The sequence below is a fragment of the Capsicum annuum genome, chromosome 1, assembly GCF_002878395.1.
Source record: "Capsicum annuum cultivar UCD-10X-F1 chromosome 1, UCD10Xv1.1, whole genome shotgun sequence".
In the NCBI taxonomy this organism is placed as follows: Eukaryota; Viridiplantae; Streptophyta; class Magnoliopsida; order Solanales; family Solanaceae; genus Capsicum; species Capsicum annuum.
Window position 1 is genome coordinate 145481767 of NC_061111.1, and position 18832 is coordinate 145500598.

Consider the following 18832-nt stretch of genomic DNA (forward strand, 5'->3'; position numbering starts at 1 on the left):
TGATGGGTTCAAGGGTTCAGATGACAAACATGTAAGTAGAAGTGTCCAACTTACAAAACTGACATAGTAGAGAGGTCTAAAAGGTCATTTTGCCTTAATTAAAAAGTAGATTTAAGAGGCTATTTAACAAAGAATCTCGGTTTAGGGCCAACAGGACGAAACTCGCACCTCTTAGCTGAGTTTATTTCCACGCTGCCTTCAAATATTAACTTTATTATTCACTAGGGAATAGGCCCGTGCTTTGCGCGGTGATAAAAAACATATTGATGACTAATCTTATAAATAATTGTCTTCTTTATTATAATATGTCTGTGAGATTATAAAAATTTAAACTTCAATACATGATATATATTATGACAACTTTCATTTAATTCATATTTGATTCGCTTTTCAAGAATATTAACATAAAAAAAGTTCATCTCATTTTTAGAAGTGAAGTTATTGCCGCGTACAATATATATGTGTGTGTCTTTTTGTTCATGCAACACTTACATAGGAGAACATTAAGTGATTTTAGGAATTGATAAATCACTTTTCTCCGAAACAAAATCCTCAACATATTATAAATTTATAATTTTTTATTTATAATTTTGTTAAATACATAACTGAATAACATAATTACTGTATGTTAGTTATTCAATTTCGACTTGCTCTTCTCAGCTATTATACTCAAAAAGTAAGATATTCATATTCAAGAATCAATCTATAAGTCTACAAAATAAATTTTGTCATCTAAGCAACAATAAAAAACATTTAATTCAAATTATGGAATGATAAGAAATATTAAATTCATACTATATATTGCATGAGAATTTTTAAAGTTACTCTTTGTTTATTTGATTGTTTCGAAGATAATAAACACTAAATTTGTATTTGTATCCTTTATTTCTTTAGAGTCTTTCCTCACGGACCATTTAAATTTTCTCTAAAATATTAGAAACTACATATACGTATTTGTTACATATTTTATATCATATCTAGAACGAAAATTTATTAGAATAAGTATTTTCCATCTTCATATTTAATTTTCTCTCTTTATGTTCGTTTTGTATTTTTTTTTCTTTCTTCTCTAATTATACGTATATTGAATGAGAAAATTTCTTCTTTTTTTCTTTTCATTTTTTTTAAAAGGAGATAATTATAAGATAATAGAGATATACAACTAACACTTACATCGACCGGTTGGAAGTATGGAGTTAATGTAGTTAAAGTTTTCTTTTCTTTTTTTTTTGGTTTCCATCCGGTGTTCGATACTTGCGTTGGAACTCGACTAATTCGGATTCACACCGGATAGGGCCTCATTTGGAGTTCATACCCAGGGCTCGAACCTGAGACCTCTGGTTAAGGAAGGAGCAGCCTCATCCACTGCACCACATCCTTTGGTGATATGTAGTTAAAGTTGGCTACATGAGATTTTGATCTTTTGTCTTTTTATCTCTTATCTTTAATATATATAAATATACATTAATAAAAAATAATTAAGAGGAAGGGGACAAGTATAATATTTAGAAAATTTAATATTATCTTTAATATTAGGTTTTTAATACTCACTATCATTAGACTAGAAATTCTAAAAATGAAGTGGTGTGAGTCATGGGGACTTTTTAATATCTAAAGTAAATTATTGTGTTACAATTGTATATAATAAAATAGAGTAAGAAATGCCAAAAAAGAAAAAAGAAAGCTAAATATGAATGATGCTAATAGGAAGGTGTCGACATTAAATTAAAAAATTCTAGCCTCACATCAAACTAAAGGAATAACAGTTATCATTCGAAACCTTGAAAAGAAAGTCAAAAAGAAATGTATATAAAAAAAAATTTACAAACAAATTGCTTTAGTAAATGGATTACTGCTAAAAAAAAAATATAATAAAAGAATTCTAACATCATACAAAGTGGGATAGAGATTAGAAAGACTATTATATATTTTCAAGAAAGAAAATGTCATCAATAATCTCTGCGCTTAGCGCGGTTGCAAATAACCAATTAGTTGAATATCAACTTTAATAATAGAAAATTAAATTTAAGAATCAGACATCTCATGATTATTCCATCTTTTTTATTAATTTAATATCATATATAATTTCTTTGACAGGTAAAAAATGGAGATTATTTTAATACATGACAACCGAGGCAAATTATGTGAAATTAAATACTGAAAAATAAAATGATGGCATTATAAAAATCTTGGGAATACAAACCCGATACAATCACCCTCTTTTATTATTTTATTTCTTAATATGAAATATTGACACTTATATATGATAAATATAAATATTCATATTCATATGCAATATTTTTTGAGTATCACTCTTTAAATATACTAAATATAATGTGTTGAGAAATGATGAATAATATTTAATAATAAAGATGAAATGAATAGAAAATAGTAAATTATCATTTTTCAAATTGAAAAATTATTATTGTACTTTTATTTTTAATATATATATATAGTGGACAAGTAAAAATGTTGGGAGCGAGTAACATAATTGTACACTTCAATGCAATATTAAAATAATTAGATAATGATATAATAATTGGAGAAAATAAGTGAATTTGTTTTTTGATCTATTGTGAGGTATTTGAATTAATGACAAAAAGTTCAAACACCCAAAAATAGTCTAGTTATGTGTTGATGATGGTCTTGCAATAATAGCAATACTATCGTTGCAATAATTCTTTTATTAGAGAAGGATACATTGTATATAACAAGAAGTTTCATGCTATATTCTACGTAAAAAGAAACTTACATTATCAACGAAAGTTGTGCCAAAATTGCCAATGATGTTGATGCTACCAAAGAGGTGGCCACATGAAATCAATATAGTAGCATGCGGCTCCTTAAAATTTTCAGTAACAACACCACATGACCACAAGATTGTTCTATCATGGAAATAGGCTCTTGACAACTTCTTAATTTGTCTGCTATCTTAAATAATGTATATAAATGATGTCTTGGCTTCCAAGTTCATCACTTACAACATATTAGGGTACACAACGATAACTAAAACTACATGTAAGTTTCACACTTTTAATATAACCAAAATTCTAAGACAATATTTAATTAGAATTCTATTTCTATTCCTTCTATCAAAATAAATTATGTTAAGAAAAAGAAAAAAAAATGAGCAAGAGCCTCATCGCTCATGCATGTCATCACCATCACCTTAGTTACATCTTGGCAATAATTGAATTGCAGACACTCCTCAACTTCTTCATCTTATCCTCAAATTCAACGGATTCAGCAAGTTGGTTAGCATCAAGCCATGACTGTGAATATGAGCATATATTTTGTGTGCATTTTGTCTGACTTTAATTTCTTTTTATAAAACGCACCCTTCACCTGCATGACAATATAATGTTAAAAACATGAAAGATGGAATTTTTCTGGGGTTTGAGAAGTTGCCTTGATGTTATAAAGAGAAAAGAAAGTACACTAAAAGGTCAGACATGAATGCATATTAAGACATTCAATTATGAAGATAATTATAATAGAAGTTAAAACGTTGATTAATTGAATCTACACATTTTTTGGCCTAATTAAAATAATATAAATAAATAAATAAAGAGAAAAAATCCAAAAAAAGAAGAAAAAAGAAAAATATGAATGGAGGCCATAGAAAGGTACCACATCACCTCCTTTATGTTCCTCCTTTGTTATTATATATAGATTTGTTTGATGGAGTTATTGGAATATTACTATTACATTTTAACCATCAGACTTCTAAATGATTTCAGTTATTACATGTTGTCGAAATTAAAATACTGATGGCTGAGATTAGTAGAGTTCGATAATTAAAATGTGATTCACAACTAATTCCACAATTCACATTAGTTCCAGTTCAGAATCACGTCTGAAGTGGTTGTCGAATATGAGCTCATAAATGCTGGAGGACTTTTACCTGCATCCAGGTTGTCAACTACCTCTTCCACCTTGTTTGGATTGTGGTTTGCCATGATTTCATAATGTATGGTACAGTATGGTATGATATGGTATTGTATTGTATAGCACAATACAATGTTTGGATGGACTGTATTGTTCACAGTTGTTTAATAATAATTTATTATTTGGTTTGATGGTATGGTACTGTATCGTGATGGGTAAGTTTACTAAAATGTCCTTAGTAATTATAAATTTTACATTTATCAATAGTTATTAATAAAATAATTTTTTTCTACAAATTTATCACAAATCATACTTTGTAGATATATTAAGTTATTTGTTTCTCCATATTTCTTGAGGTTGTTATTGTTAGTTTTAGTTGTTCCTGATTTGCATATACAATCAAGTGCTACCAGTGAATAATCTAGTAGAACTTTTAGTTGATATTGTTTTAGAAATTTGTTGAAGAATTACAAACTAAGGATACGTATGTACTATAAAAATGGAATCAAAAGATTGAATGCATCATCTCCCTTCCCTGAGAACTGATATGAATGGAATAATGCATTGTGCATAAAGGCTGGATGTTTTTTTTTCATGAAGTATGGGATGTTGCTCTATTCCGCTGTATGTACTGTGTACTAATTAAAATAGTATGAAAACAATCATAATATGGATAGTAACTTATGGATAAACTTTTAGCTATTCATGTGCTCAAACGGATTCATGTAGTCCAATAAAGTTGGCATAGCGACAAAGAATTGGAATCTCTAAGTTGAAGCACTTATGAATTTCGGGATTGGCTCATAGAATACACCTTGAATCAGAATAGAGAAGGAGTAGAATGTCTGACATAATTTCATACTTGACTAATTTCTTGACAAATAAATCATTCGACGGACAAGAACATAAGAAGAAAATAATAACCAATTAAGTTTAAAAAGACAAACCTAGAAAGAGAGAACGAGCGTAGAAGAGGAGACTGAAGGTAGAAGAACGAAGAAGAACACAAAGGAGAACCACGGGAGAACCCCACATAGGAGAACAATGAGCAAAAAAATGTAACAATAATAACATATTTAGAGTTGAAAGCAAATCTGACCAGGAAATTGAAACCCTAAGCTAAGAACAAGGAATAAAGAACATAGAAGCTAGACACAAGTAGAGAAATCAGTTGACGACAATGATAAAAGATATCAAAACCTTCAATTGATTGATTCTGCAAGCACCTTAAATTATTAAAGAAATGGACCTCAGGGGAGTTGAACTCACCTTGTGATCCACTTTTCAAACAAAATTCAACACAAGCTTCAAACAATCTCTCATTTTCCCAAGAAAAGACAAGTCTATAATTCATCCCAAAGCTAACTATAAAAGTGATTATTTATAGTTTAATCTATTTTATTACAAAGTAGCCTAAAAATGGTTCTTTGAGTAAAATTGCAAATATAGCCTTAGCTTGCAAGACTATGGTGCCTTTCCCTCTTCCCAAACAATCTTCGAAGATAGTGGGTCAACTTGATACATTTCCCTTGAGATCTCAGATGAGAGAACTCCGAAAGACCTATTGACTCTAACTATCATCCAGGCCAATTTTCTATTGAGGCCTATCCTGCAGAAGTACTCAAATTGAATCAATGATTGATTTTTATGTTTTGTCGTAAACCTGCCTTATTGGTTATTTAATAGTTCAAAGGCATGGAAGCCTTTTTTGGTACTAATTTATGCTCAAGCATATCTATCTATCTTTATGAATAGCTCTTCTAAAGTTTGGAGGTCCCGAGCTTGGTTTCCTTGTGAGTGGACATGATGCAACTTGGGTTGCATCATACTCCCCTTCTTGAAATGAATTTGTTTCCGATTTCAAGGTTCACCATCAAAAGTTTCAAAGAGTGAGAGGCCACAAACATTGAAAATGTAAGATATTCTGCAGGAAAGTCAATCTTTAGGCATTATTATTGAGCCTTTCAAGCACTTGAGTGGCCCATCACCCTCAACATCAACTTAGTCTTCCTCTTGATTAGAAACCACTAATTACGAAAGTGCACCTACACCAGTATCTCGGTTCAAGCACAACTCTTTTATGATCCTTGTTTGCTTTCTTTTACATATCTTGATTCCTTTTCACAAGGTGAAGTGTCACCTTCTTATGCAATTTCTTCATAGCCTCAGTCCTTGTTATTATCTAAACTCAAAACATCTTGAGACAAAGGGGTAAGATCTAAAGAGTTAGTGGGATAAAGAACCTCAAAGGGAGACATGCTAATAGTGTTATGAAAAACTGTATTATAAGTAAACTAAAGCGAATGTTCTTCCCAAGAATTCAACTTCCCCTTCACCACCGCTTAAAGGATAGAACCCAAGTTCTTATTCGCAGCTTTGCTTTGACCATCAGTTTATGGTTGACAAAAGGTAGTAAGCAACATTTTAGTACCAAGTTTAGCCACAATTTCTTCCGAAAGTGCCTAAGAAATTTTGAATCCCTATCACTCACAATAGTCTTGGGAATTCCATGAAATTTGACCACATTTTCAACAAATAAAGATGTAATATGAGAAAATATGAGAAACTTCATCACATTTATGACATGCAATAAAATGAGCTATCTTTGAAAATCGGTCAACCACAAAAATATTATCTTTCTCTTTTTAGTCCTTGATAAACCTCAACACAAAATCCATTAAAATATAAACCCAAGGCCTTTGAGAAATGGGAGAGAGGGTATACAAGCCATGAGGAAGAAGTCTAGATTTAACGCTAATACATTCAACACTTTGGTCATAAATTCTAGCAACATCATCACTTATTTTAGGTCAACAAAATTATTCTTCAAGAACTCACAATTGGTCTTATCAATATCACAATGACCCATTAATCCCGCATCTTGTGCCTCTCTTACAAAGAGTTTTCCAATGGATCATTAGCGCACAAAGTCTCTTGTCCTTAAATAACAAACCATCAGACTTGGAATTGGGAGTAGAAGATCTATCTCTAAGCCACCGTTCCTTTTCCCATTCTTCACAATCTTGAATTATCTAAGCAAAAATGGGGTCCTTGAGATACAATGTCTTCAAGCATTCAAAATCCATCAATTTAGAAGACAAAGTATTTATAAAAACACAGTTTTCTTGATAAGGCATAGAACACAACAATATCTTTGAGCCTTTTGTATCAAATCACATAAGGGAAGGTTTTAAGGAATTTAGACCATTTGGCATGACTTTTGCTCTACTTTCCTTGGGCCCTAAGATGATTTATTCTCATGATGATTTTTAATCACAAATTCCTTGGACTATAAGTAACGTTGCCAATTACCCAATACACAAATCAAAACATATGATTCAAGATCATAAGCATAATAGTTCAAAGTTGCGCCTTTAAGCCTTTCACTAAAATAGGCAATTGATTTTTGGTCTTGCATTAGAATAAGACCATTTCCTACTTTGCTCGCATCACATTCAACTTCAAATATATTCTCAAAATTGGGTAATTGCAATGATAGTGTAGAGATAAATATTTCTTTCAAGGACTCAAAGGCCTTTGCTTGCTCCCCACCTCAAGAAAAGTTTTATACTATCGAATCACCTCGGTAAAAGGAGCGACTATAATGCAAGACCCCTGACAAATCGTTTAAAGAAACTAGCAAAACCATGTAAACTTCAAATATTTTCTACAAATATAGGGTAAAATTCTAGCGCGTCTATCTTGGATTATCCACTACAGTGCCCCTTGAGCTTACCACAAAGCCCCAAAAACACAACCTTATCAACATAAAATGAGCATTTGGACAAATTAGCATACAATTGTTCATGTCAAAGTACCTCAAACACAAATTTCAAATGAGCCACATACTCATTCATAGTTTTGCTATACACCATGATATCATCAAAATAATCAATGACAAATTTGTCAATGAACGACTTCATCACATGATTCATCATACACATAAAAGTATTTGGAGAATTGCCAATGAACGACTTTATCACACGATTCATCAAACATATAAAAAATGCTAGGAGCGTTAGTGAGACCAAAAAACATCACCAACCATTCATATTGACCAAATTTGGCCTTAAATGTGGTTTTCCACTCATCACTGGGTTTCATTTAGATTTGATGGTAACAACTCCTATTATCAATCTTAAAAGAAAATACATAAAACATTTAACTCATCAAGCATGTCATCTAAATAATGTATAGGGTGGTAATACTTTATCATTATCTTGTTGATGGCTTGGAAATCAATGCATATTCTCCGAGTCCCATCCTTCTTTGAAACCAATATGACCAGCAACACACATGGACTCATGCTTTCTCTTATAACTATTTTTCTCCGGGAGTTCCTTAATTTGCTTTTGAAGTTTTTTTATATCATTTAGGTTTCTTTGATAAGCTGACTTATTTGGTAATTGGGAACTTAGGGATTAAGTCAATTTGATGTTTATTCCCTCTAAGGGGTGGCAATCCCTTTGGAAGTTCCTTGAGAAACACATCTTCTTAATCTTTGAAAAGATAAAAGGTAGATCTAGGAAAAAATGAGGTTAGTTCACTAATAAGTAAATAGTAATCCTTATGTATGATAAGGATCACCAGTCTTTGTTCCTCTACCTCCTTTCTAATCCCCTTATAACTTGACACGAGGACCACTTTGTTCTTTCTCTCAAACTCCCTTCTCTCATATCTTTTGATATACTTTCCTAATTTAGAAAGGTATCATTGGTTGAATAAGGTATAGGTGAGAATACAACAATCCCGAGTACCTATTAGTTCTCCCATCATGTCTATTTATACAATCATATTTCTAATGTATTCCCTGTAGTAGGAGAGAAACTTGAATTGGAGCCACATTACATAAGATCTCATCTCTGTAATCTCCCTATTTGAACTTAATCAACATTTGTTTTTGCACCTTCAAATCCCGACATTTATTAATCCTTTGAAGTTTGTAGTATTATCATGTTTAGTAGTTGGAGATTCAATAAATTTACCAATGTGGCACTAGCCACATTTGAACAACTCTTGCTATTAATGATCGAGACATATATATTTCCTTTGATGAGACAATTAGCATAGATGAGGTTTTCTCTTTGAATCATCCATAGATTGGATAATCATAAACCTTCATATAAAATAATTTTCAATGATAATATCCCCTCCTCATTCCAAGGCCTCTTACTCAAACTCATCATTCTTTAATTTATCATCTAGATCACCTTCAGTACTTTCTTATCCAAGGGAAAAGAAAGTTCTTCTCTTATAGTAAAATATTTTCTATTTGGTAATCACTCATTACATGGACCCAACCTTGACATTTGAAAAATTAGATAAGTTTGTTGCCTCCTCCTTTTGGCACATTCTTTGTAACATTTCACTCTTTAGATGGTTCTTCTCTAAACAACTTCTTGAAGTCTTTCCTTGAGTCTTATGGTCTAGACCAATCAAAAGAAGAATTTTCAATGTCCTCGCCCTTACTCCATAAGTTTGTGAACCCTTTTTGTGTGTCTTTCTTATCATCTCTAAGTCTCTTCTCTACTTCAATAACAACTTCAACCATTTCATCTAGAGTTTTATACTTGTGGATCCTAATTTAAAAAACAACCTCTTTTTTTTAACCCGACTCTAAATTAAGTAGTGACATATATTCTCTTCTTCCATAAAGTGAACCCTAATTTTTAAGTTTTGGAAATCATCATAATACTCTTCTGCACTCTTGAAACCTTGCCTCAATCTAAAGATTTTTTTGATTTGATCTTGTGTCACGACCCAAAAACTAAGGGTCTTGATGACACTTGTCGTGGCAAGCCTTGACAAGTAAGCCTATCACACAAACAGACATGAAATAAGAAATCAATACCAAAACCCAAGGCAAGACTCCTAGAATGGGGTTGAACCACACATACATAGTAAAAGTGGAGATACATAGTCAAGATACCATACAATACTCCAAAATCTGGTGTCATAGTGTAAGAATTACTAAATACATTTCGAGTGTCAAAAGATATAATAATAGTCCAAAAAGGATAAAAATATGTCTCTAAATACTAAATAAGACATGAAATAGATAAGAAGAGGTAGTAGGCCAACTCCTGAAGCATAGAACGTCCGCTACCTCGAATGTACTCTGAGGGTCACCTAAATCAGCTATCCATGTGGCGCACTCATACCTGGATCTCCATCGAAAGGGTGCAGTAGGGATAAGTACGGTCCACTTGTACTCTGTAGGTATCATAGGCCTATTGAGTAAAGTAGCAAATGAAGCATATAAACACAAACTATGGGCACGTCACATGCAATTAGAAAATATCTCAAACGATAGCTCACACCGTCTCCACTAATAGTTCTACTATAAACATATATAACAAATATAGGTATGGGAAATAAGAACAAATATACACATACACCAAATACAAGTATAAGAAGATAAGACAAATGGACAGATATCAAGTTAAGAATGGAAACACAATCACATAATAGGCATAATGTATGGAATATAATAAAGATGATGATGATGATAATGTGATGCATGAGGCATTGCACAACCTCCGTATACACCTACCGAGAAATGATCCTGAGATAGGACCCATGGGGGGTTCGTCAACCCATATAAAACCAATATCTAATACCAATATCCATAACTCCTCTCCGATACATGCATCGGTAGATTTTTAAATATGTCAAATTTTCTGTTAGAAAAATCCAATGTTTTCAGTATTTCCGTGGTGGTACCAATGTTTTATAAATGAATATGATATGAAGATGTAGTGTTCAAAGCCAACCAAAATGATAATATCCAATATCCAACCAATATACCAACCAAGTAGGTCAAAAATTCACTCAAATCAACTAACCATCCATGATCCAATATAATCCAGAAACCATCAAGTGAAACATGTGAGAAAAGTCATTGATACCACATAAATCCCAAAATCTAGAATTTTCCCACAAAAAAGAGTACAACCAACATACATATATTAAATACCAGACTAAAACTTCATATAAGACACCACACGATCACACATAGCAAATAATGTCTCCAAACCACCAAGTATTATCCTATAGCCCCCCACGCGGGCACATAAATCAGCTAAACAAATTTTTCATGATATAACCCATACCCATAACATCCTTTTTCATTATTATTGACTAACCAATCCAGTCTGAAGAAAGTTAGGCCATAACTTATCTTGAATGTTGAAAATCGATCCAAAAAGCCTTTAATTCAGAGCTTTTCCCTCACATATGGAATCAGAATCAACTAAAACATACAAATACAGAATCTACGTATCAAAAGAAAGCCAATGATATTCATATTGCCCACTTTTGAATCAAGGTCAAAATAAACTCCCGAAATGGTTATCGAAAATGAAGGGTAAAATTGGATTTTTTTTCTCCAAAAATGGTCTTTCCAAGATTAAAGGAACTCATAGGAGAAAACCCAAGCAAAAATGGAGTAAAATTGAGTTTTAAATTGAAGAAATGATAATTTGGGCCTTCCGGGCCAAAATCCCTAAATTTCACCTTTAAATCCGAGTTTAAACAAGATTTAAATGATACAATTGAAGAAAAATAATTGTAATAGGAATTTGGAGCCTACCCAAGCTTAAAAAATGAAAATAAATGCTCAAAAACTTGAAATTCAAGCTCCAAGTCTAAAAAATGGTGTGAAAATCTTAGAAAAGGGAAAATAAACTACCCAAGCATCGCCTAAGAGACTATCGGGTCGCTTAAGAGGCTATTGCTTAATTGATTGGTATCACTTAAGTGAAGCCCGCCTCATCGTGTATGTAAAATGTCTTTTCCTTTAGTGATAGACGTCTAGCATGCAGTGTCTCTTAAGCAACTAGTCCATCACTTAACCGGCTGTCGCTTAAGTGAGTGTGGTGTCACTGCTGTCAAGCCAAGTCGCTTAAGAGACAAAGGCATCGCTTAAGCGAGTGCACCAGATGAGTAGTACACCAGTTAGAGACTTGGAGAATTTCAAGTCTCTGCGGGCCACTCAGGATTCATTCAGAATCTAAAGTAGGCAAATGAATTATGCTACCCAACTAAATTTAATGCTCTGGAATCAATGACGATATTAGATTTTCAAAAAAAATGTCGTTTTCACAAAATTGATCCCCAAAACTTAATTTTGTAATTATTCAAATGAAGGGTTGAAATGAGAAATAAAAGTCGTAAAACCACACCAACCATGTTACCAACTAAAATCAACATTTCAGATATGTTGGTGCAGTCCATTTTGTCATTCTGTTCATAGATTAAAAAAAGTTGACTGAAGTCAAGTAATAAGCCTTTAAGAACAAGAAAAACTACAATCTTACATAAACCACACCGAAATGCATTGGAAACCATGCCAATCATGCCCACACCTCAAAATTACCACAATGCAACCATAGGGAGGGGTTAAATGGTCAAATCATGCAAAAATAAATATTTCACACGAATCACAAGAAAATTAGGTCATTACATTATCCATAACTAAGAATCGAGTTTGTCCTCGAACTAAAGGCAATAAAGTACCTAAGTTAGTGAACATTTTGGGATAAATACTACGCATCTCAGACTCGACTTCCCAAGTAGACTTATCTACATGACGATATCTCTGCTGGACCTTAACCACTGGAATAGATCTAGAACACAACCGTCTAACATCCCTAGCTAGAACGGAGATAGGCTCCTCCACAAAAGACAACCGCTCATCTAACTGGACTGAATCCCAACGAATGACATGAGATTCATCTGGAATGTAATGCCAAAGCATAGGAACATGAAAAACTGGATGAATAGATGATAAATTTGGAGGCAATGCTAACTCATTTGCCACATCCCCAATAGTCTGAAGGATCTCAAAAGGTCTAATATACCTAGGACTAAGCTTGCCCCTCTTTCCAAACCTCATCACACCTTTCATGGGTGAAACACGAAGAAAGGCATGATCACCAACACTGGATTTCAAGGCATGAAGTATACGATCCGCATAACACATTTGCCTACTCTGAGCCGCTCGAAGTTTATCCTAAATGATCCAAACTCTATCCAAAGACTCACAAAGCAAGTTTGTACCTAGATATACAAATATCCAATCAATTAATCCCACAAAGTGCGGAAACCTAATCTCAGAAACATCAAACTAACAAACTAAAGAACAACAACACCTACCATACAAAGCCTCAAATAGAGCTATCTCAATACTGGAATGGTAGCTATTATTGTATGCAAACTCTGCCAAAGTTAGATGCTACTTCCACTGACCACCAAAGTCTATCACACAAGCGTGGAACATATCCTCCAAAACCTAAATAGTCCACTCTAACTGGCCGTTAGCCTAAGGGTGAAAAGCTATACTAAGATCAACCCGGGTACCCAACTTCTCTTAAAAAGTCTTCCGAAAGTGAGACATAAATACTAAACCTCAATATGAGATAATAGACACTGGAACACCATAAGAACTATCTTGCGAATATAGATACAAACCAACCTATCAATACTGGAAGAAATCTGAATCAAAATGAAGTGAACGTATTTGGTCAACCAATCCACGATGAGCCAAACACTATCAAAATAATGAGAAGTATGAGGCCACCTAGTCATAAAGTCTATAGTGATCTATTCCTATTTCTACTAGGGAATGGGTAACCTCTGAAGAAAACCACCAGGTCTCAAATGCTCGGCCTTCACCTACTGGCAACATAGTTAACGAGCTATCTAATCCTCTATATCCTTTTTCATACCACCCCACTAGTAATACTATCTCAAATCATGATATATCTTAGTCACTCTTGGATGAGTAGAATACATGGAATAATGAGCCTCTTCCACAATCAATCTAATCTAATCACCCACTCTCAACATACAAACTCGGCCTTCAACCCTTAAAATACCTTCTGAATTAAGCGAGGCTTCTTTAGCCTCACCACTCATCACCTTATCTCTAATCATTCTCAACCTAACATCATCAAACAAATGAGCCCAAAACTATTCCATAAAAGAAGAGCTAGTCTCCATGAATGCCAAAACATTTCCAGGTGTGAAAATATCAAGAGTTACCATCTGGTTAGCCAAAGACTGAACCTCAAAGGACAAAGGTCTCCCCTGAGTCAAAAGATATGCAAAGCTACACATGCTATTTGACTTTTAGCTCAAGGCATCCACAACCACATTAGCCTTGCTTGGATGATAAAGAATAGTGAAGTCACAATCCTTAAGCAACTCAAGCCAATGACACTGCGCCTCATGTTAAGATCTTGCTGGGTGAAAAAGTACTGAAGGCTATGATGATCCGAGAAAATCTCACAATGACTCCATATAGGTAGTGCCTCCACAACTTCAAAGAAAAAATAATTACGTACAACTCCAAATCATGGGTAAGGTAATTCCTCTCATGGAGTTTCAACTAACGAGATGCATAAGCAATCACCTTACCCTTCTACATCAACACAACACCTAAACCAACACTTGAAGCATCACAGAGGACGGTAAAACCCACACCCTCCTTTGAAAAAGTCAAGATAAGAATTGAAGCCAATAAATCCTTGAACTTTTAAAATCTCACCTTACAAGCATCAAACCACTAAAAAAAACTTTTTCTGGGTCAACTTGGTCAATGGAGATACAATAGATGAAAAACCCTCAACAAAATGCTGATAGTAGCATGCTAAACCAAAAAACTCTAAATCTTTATAGGAGAAGTAGGCCTAGCACAATGAAAAATCATTGAAATCTTGGCCTGATCAATCATAATACCAGCCTTGGTCACCACATGACCCAAGAAAGAGACAGACTCTAGCCAAAACTCACACTTAGACTACTTAGCATACCACCTCTCATCCCTCAATCTTTGAAGCATAATATGCAAATGCTTCTCATAATCAACCTCACTCTTGGAATAAACCAAGATATCATCTATAAATACAATAAAAAAGAGTCAAGATATGATCAGAATATCTGATACATCAACTCCATGAATGCAACTGGGGCATCAGTCAATCCAAAGGATATGACCAAGAACTCATAATAAATGTATCAAGTTCAAAAAGCTATATTCAGAATATTTGAAGCTTTAATCCTTAACTGGTGATACTCGAACCTCAAATCAATCCTTAAAAACACCGAATAATCCTGAAACTATTCAAATAAATCATTAATATGAGGAAGAGGATAATTATTCTTAACCATCACTTTATTCAACTACCGATAATAAATGCACATATGCATAGACCCATCATTTTTCCTAAGGTGATATACTAAGTCGAATAAAGCCCTTATCCAAGAACTTCTGCAATTGATCCTTTAATTCCTTTAACTCTATAGGGGATATCCTATAAGGAGGAATAGAAATGGGCTTAGTGTCCAGCTCAACATTAATAGAAAGTAAATATCATGATCTGGAGGAATACCAAGCAAATACATAGGGAAAACATTCACGAACTCATCGACAATACAAACAAAATCCAAAGAAGGAAGTGAAGCAACACTAGTACAACAAATATGAGCCAAATAAGACAAACAACCCCCTCTTAACCAAGCTATAAGCCTAAAGAGAAGATATAAATCTCTTGGGAATTGAATAAAGCACACCCTTCCAATTTATCCTCGGTACACCCGGTTAAGCTAAGGTCACGGTCTTAGCATAACAATCTAAGTCATTATGATAAGGAGCTAACCAATCTATACCTATGATGACATCAAAATCTATCATATCTAACATAATCCAATCTACTCAGGTCTCACGCCTAGCAAAATTGACAACACAAGATTGATACACCCGATCCACCACTAAAGAGTCTCCTATGAGGGTAGATACATATATAACATGTCAAGAGGCTCACAAACAAAATCAAAACCCAAAGCAAAATATGCATGCACACAAGAGGTCGACCCCAAATTAAATAAAATAGATTCAAATCTAAAACAAATAGGAACGATACCTATGATGATAACATCAAAGGCCTCTACCTTTGGCCTGATAGGTATACCATAACACTGACCATGTTCACCACCTAACTGGGTAGTCCCTAACCACCACCACAGAACTACTACTTATGCCTCTTGTACCCCTAGTAGAACCTCTACTTCTTACAACTAATATAAGAGTAACTTTAAAAATATGAAAGGGGTGAGGAAGGGGGTAAAAAAGAGTGAGGAGGGAAGAAGGGGGGCAGCCTAGGCCAAATAGCCAATCTCATCATACACATAATAAACCCTACAAATCGGCTCAATGAAAGAAGGTACGACTTAACTAGGACGACAACCCAAAGCTGCCAAACTAGAAAACCCACTACTTGAACTCTAGAAGGCTGCCTGCACTGGTTTACCATGATACCCATGAAAGCCTTTAGAATCTCTACCTCGAGAATTATGACCTCTGGACTCATCTAGATTGTGCACTTTATTTGCGACTCCTTGTGATGCTCAAAGAATAGCCTCAGTCATCTTAGCATGATCCATAATACTCTGAAATGATGCTCCATAAATTACAATTTAAATTGTAGCAAGCTGAAGAGAAACATCCAATCCCTTCACGATCTTTTTGAATTTTCTCAAACTCAGTGGCAATACTACCATATGAATTTCTAGACATGGCATGGAATTGTTCCTCATACTCTGCAATAGTCATGGAACCTTGCTCCAAGAGATCAAACTATCTCTTATTTAATCCCTCAAATTAAAAGGTACAAATCAATCGAAAAAGGCCTCTATAACTGATCCCAAGTCATCTCTAGTGAACCAAGAGCTCAACATCTAATAAGTGACATTCACCAATCTCTAGATACATCTCTCAATTGGTAATTAGTATAAGTAACCCCATGCGACTCAAGTGAACCAAGGTTATGCAACTTCTCACAACAATCCATCAAGAACTCATAGAAATCCTCGCCTACAACACCATTGAACCTAGGAGGATCCAATTGAGTGAATCTCTCAAACCTTTTCTGATTCTCAGAAGACATAGCTCCAATCATAATATTAGGAGGCATAGTTAATCTGGCAGGCTGAGAAGCTATTTAAGGAGGCATCATAGAAGAATGCTAAACTCCAAATCTTGGAATAACATATTCAGATATAGGTACTGAAGGAGGAAACACATTCGTGGTCTATGAAGTACCATAAACAAATGTCATTATGATAGAAGGATCCATACTAAGAATAGAAGAAACACCATAACCGGACTCTGGCACAGATGGAGGTACAATACTTAAAGGTAGAGGAACACTAGGTGTACTAGTAGGAACACCGTCCAAATGAGTCAACAACTGAATCAACAACCCCTACAAGACTGGGGTAGAAAAACTATGAGGGATCAGAGTACGCCCTATGACTTTGACATGCTCAACTTGAGTCTCAAGGGAGAGTCCCTAGTGTTATATCTGGACGGGGAAGATCTTTGTGCTCATCCTCTTTGTTGATTCCAACCTAACTCGTAATTCCCCCATGGACCAGACTTTCTCCTAGAATAATGAATCCACATCTCTAGCCTCGCTGGATCTAGTCCTCACCATCTACTCAGAAAAGAGTGAAATATGACTTAGAACACAAGGTGTGAAGGATCTGTATGATATAAAGTAAAATAAAGAAAGTTTCCTAAAGATATCTTATAGCCTCTCGAAGATAGATACAGACATCTACGTACAAATCTGCAAGATTCTATTAGATACCCCGTTCTTGCACTATTAAGACCAATGAATATGGATGCTCTAATACCATTTTGTCATAACCTAAAAATTAAGGGTCATGATGCCACTTGCCATAGAAAGCCTTGACATGTAAGCCGATCTCCCAAACTGATATGAAATAAGGAATCAATACCAAAACCCAAGGAAAAACTACTAGAACAGAGTTGGACCACACATATATATATAGTAAAAGTGGAGATACATAGTCAATATACCATACAATACCCCAAAACCTGGTGTCATAATGTAAGAACAACTAAATAATCTCTAGTGTCAAAGATATAATAATAGTAAAAAAAGGATCAAATATGTCTCTAAATACTAGATAACACATGAGATTGATAGAAAGAGGTAGTAGGCCAACTTCTGAAGCATAGGACATTCGCTAGCTTGAATATACTTTGAATGTCGCTTGAATCAACTCTTCGTATGACACATTCATACCTGAATCTTCACCAAAAAGAGCAATAGGGATGAGTATGATCCACTTGTACTTAGTAGGTATCATAGGTCAACTGAGAAAAGTATAAAATAAATCATATAAACACAAATTATGGCCACATAACCTGTAGTCAAAAAATGTCCCAAACGGTAGCCCATACCATATCTACTAACAGTTCTACTATATGCACATAAAAAATATAGGTAGGGGAAATAGGAAAAAATATACGCATGTAACAAATACTAATATAAGAAGATAAGACAAATGGATATATATCAAGTCAACAATGGAAACATAATCACAAAATAATCACAATATGTGGAATGCAATAAATACAATGATGATAAAAATGATGATAATGTGATGCACGAGGTCATAGCACAACCTCTGTAAATACCTATCAAGCTATGCTCCCTAGGTAGGACCCATGGGTTCTGTCAACCTATATACAACAAAATCCAATTCCAATATCCATAACTCCTTTCTAGTATATATATATATATATATATCGGTAGATTGTTTTTAAAGATTTTATATTTTCTTTTAGAAAAATCCAGTTTTTTGAGTATTTCATGGTAGTACTAATGTTTCATGAATGATATGATATGAAGATGTAATGCTCACAACCAATCAAAATGAGAATAGCCCATATCCAACTAATATACCAATTAGGTGGGCCAAAAATCCATCAAATCAACCAACCATCCATGATCGAATATAATTCAAAAATTGTCAAGTGAAACATGCGAGAAAAGTCATTAATACCACATAAATCCCAAAATCTAGGCTTTTTCGACAAAAAGAGTACAATCAATATATATGTATCTAATAC